Here is a 3553-nt window from a genome sequence, read left to right as displayed (position 1 = left end):
TTTCAATATCACTTGATCAGATGGTAATTTAATCACAAAAAAAAAAACCACAATAAAACCCACAACCAGCAGAGGTTTTCAATGTCGCCTCAAAATCACCATCTACAGTATTAGGGAGTGAAAGAAGTCATGGAAGTTTCAAAAAGTCAAAATTTATTTCAATGTTATTGTAGAAACTTGAAATTCATAGTTGCGCTATGGATAAATCCTTGGGCAGGTGGAGGCATGGAGATTCTGGGGTGTAGCTGCTGAGTGGGAAAGCTTCCTTTGGAGAGGCTCCCTGGCCTCTTCACGCCCTGTCCTCCTGTCAAGAAGAGCCCATCCTGGGCGGCACATTATAGGCAAAGGACCCAGACACCCAGCAGAGGGCAAACCTCCATGCCTAGAGGAGGAGGCCGCCTCTGGGAGCAGGAGGACCTGCTGGAACCCCTGCTCACAGGCTCCTTTTCCTGCTCTCCTGCAGGCAGGGAAACACCCCCAGCAGCAGTAACAGCAGGCTCTTCAGCACCTGGGCTGCTGCTCTGCTGAATGAGAGAAGTCCCTCTCCAGTGAGACAGAGGAGCCCAGGTTGCACATCCTGGTGTCTGCCTCGATGGTTTCCACTGAGCTCTGAACTGGGAGCAGTGAGGGAGCTGCTGGTTGGGGCTGTGCTGGTCACCCCCTGTCACCTCTAGCTCCAGCCACACTTTCAGCTCAAGAGCTGAGGTCGGTGGCTCTACAACAGGTGCCATGAAGTCAGGTAGCTCCTCACTGGGCTGGTCCTGGGCAGTCCCATGGCAGGAGCAGGAGGGCTCTGGAGCTGCCTCTAGCTCCAGCACTGTCCCTGGAGGGGCCCTTTCCCTGATACTGGCACTGGCTCAACAGCTGGCACTGGAAATAGCTGTATTTCTGCACCTGAAGCAGGAGCTGAAAAAGGAGAAAGGTCACCAATATCACTCATTTTCCACTGGAATTTCTAAACATGAAAACAACCTCACTGAATTTAAAGGAATTTCAGCCTGAAAATATCAACCCTGGAAAGTCTTCCAGATTGCAGGTGACTTCACCATGTGCCTGTGTCTCGATGAGCTCCAGAGACTCCAGCTGGACAAGAACAATGTGCAGATATGGCACTGGTGGGATCACTGGTGAGGCCTGGCCTGATAGCTCCATCTGGGGCCTTGGTGTCCATCTGGGACCTGCTGTCTACCTGGTGACTCCTGTCCTGTGGTAGGTACCTGGAGGGGGAGCCTTCTGCCGCATGGCCAGAGGCATCTGGGGTGAGGGATGAGCCTACATGGGTATCGTCGGAAAAGAAAGGCTCTCACTTCCACCATTCCTGAAGCAGCAGCCTCGAGATGTGGGGATGCAGCACGAGGACATCTTGTTTTCTTGAGCTTCTCCCACCAAGTGAGTTGGCTACGGGCTGACCCTAGGATGTGTGTGCCTGGTTACCAGAATTATTATTCTTCTTCCTCTTCTTCTTCTTCTTCTTCTTCTTCTTCTTCTTCTTCTTCTTCTTCTTCTTCTTCTTCTTCTTCTTCTTCTTCTTCTTCTTCCTTTTCTTCTTCTTCTTCTAGATAGAGTTTCATTCTGTTTCCCAGGCTGCAGTGCAGTGGCACGATCTTGGCTCACTGCAACCTCCGCCTCCTGGGTTCAATTAATTCTCCTGCCTCAGTCTCCTGAGTAGCTGGGATTACAAGCACGAGGCGTGTACCACCACACCCGGCTAGTTTTTTTTTTATTTTTTTATTTTCAGTAGAGATGGGGTTTTACCATGTTGGTCAGACTGGTCTGGAACTCCTGACCTCATGATCTGCCCACCTCGGCCTCCCAAAGTGCTGGGATTACAGGTGTGAGCCACCATGCCTTGCCTGGTTACCAGAATTCTAAGTTCCATTAGGGTCTGTCACCAAGGAAGTGAGATTGCTTCTTGAAGGTTCCATCCCCTCAGCCTCCTCCTTCCAGAAGACCTGGTCAGGACCCCAGTGGGCTGCTGACTGCTCACCCTCCCCACAGGTTAACTCCTTACCTGTACATAGTTATGTTTCCCCAGGGCCTCTTGGACACCTGTGCCTGATGTTCACCAGGGGCCTAGGAATCCACTTGGTGCCTGAGATCCTACATGGGCCTAATGTTACCCTGCAGACTGGGTAGCCACCTGGGGACCAGGTGTCAACCTGGGGACTGTGGTTGACCTGTGGGCTGATGTCCACCTGGGGACTGGGTATTTACCTGGGGCCTGATGTGCACCTGAGGCCGAAGGTTCCCCTCAGGGTGAATTCCACCTCTTGTCTGTATGTTCACCTGGAGCCTGATGTCTGCCTTAGATCTATGTCCCACTGGGGCCTTATGTTCACCAGGGACTTGTATATAGCTGTGGCCTGATGACCTACTGCATCCTGTTGTTCACCTAAGGCCTGGTGTCTTCCTGGGGCCTGGTGATCACCTGGGACCTGGATACCAACCTGGAGCCTGGGTGGCCACTTGAGGCCTGATATGTGCCTGGGACCTGATTGTCCACCTGGGGACTGGGTGTCCACTTTGGGTCTGATGTCCACTTGAAATTGGGTATCTCCCTAAGGCATGGTGTCTACCTGTGGCCTGGGGTTCAGCTGAGGCCTGCTGTACATTTGGAAACTTGGTGTCCCTCTGAGGCCTGATGTCTACCTGGTGACTGCCAGCTTATTGAGGCCTGATGTTCACCTGGGAATGGTCTATCCATGGAAACGGTTATGTCCACCTGGGAGTGGATGTCTACCAGGGGCTAGAAGTCCACCTGTGACCCCGTATCCACCTAGGCCCTGATGTTCACCTGGGGCACAGTGTTCACCTGAGACCCGGGTGATTACATAGGGCCTGATGTTCAGCTGGTGCCTAGATGCCCACCGGGTGCCTTGTGTTAACCTGGGGACTGGTATCTAGCTGGGTCCTAATGACCACATGGGTTGAATTATTCACCTAGAGTTTGGTGTGCACTTAGGGCTTGAGTGTCAGCCTTGGACCTGGTGTCCACCTGGGACTTGGGTATCAAACTAGGGGTTGGTGTGCAGTTGAGACATCATGTGAGCCTGGGGTCTGAGTTCACATGAGCCAAATGACCAATTGGGGCCTGAATGTCAACCTGGTGTCTGAAATTCACTGGGAGCCTGGGTATCCACCTGGGGCCTGATGTTCATCTGGGACTAGGTGTCAATATGTGGCCTGATATAAACCTCTCGTTCAGTGTCCACCTTGGGCCTGATGTCCACTGGGGGACTGATGTTCATCTTTGACCTGATATCCACCTGGAAACCGTGTATTCACTCATGGCCTGATGGTCACCTGGGGTTGAATGTCCAACTGTGGTCAGATGTGCACCTGGAACCTGGGCATCCACCTAGGGCCTGATGTTCAGCTGGAGCCTGGAGTTAACCTGGGGCATGAGGTCTACCTGAAGCTTGATGTTCATCTGGATACTGGATGTTCACCTGTGGCCTGATATCCACCTGGGGCCCAAGGACACTTCTCATGCTTGATGTCCACAAGTTGTCCTGGTATTCATCTGGTGCCTTGGTGTTAATCTGTGGCCTAA

General features: G+C 52.4%; 1 pseudogene; it reads right to left on the bottom strand.

Annotated features, from left to right (window-relative positions):
• Window positions 1-253: 253 nt before the first annotated feature.
• Window positions 254-3549, bottom strand: LOC113220869 (annotated as a pseudogene).
• Between the last annotated feature and the right edge of the window lie 4 nt (window positions 3550-3553).

The sequence above is a fragment of the Piliocolobus tephrosceles genome, unplaced genomic scaffold, assembly GCF_002776525.5.
Source record: "Piliocolobus tephrosceles isolate RC106 unplaced genomic scaffold, ASM277652v3 unscaffolded_15361, whole genome shotgun sequence".
In the NCBI taxonomy this organism is placed as follows: Eukaryota; Metazoa; Chordata; class Mammalia; order Primates; family Cercopithecidae; genus Piliocolobus; species Piliocolobus tephrosceles.
This window is presented reverse-complemented; position numbering and strand designations above follow the sequence as displayed.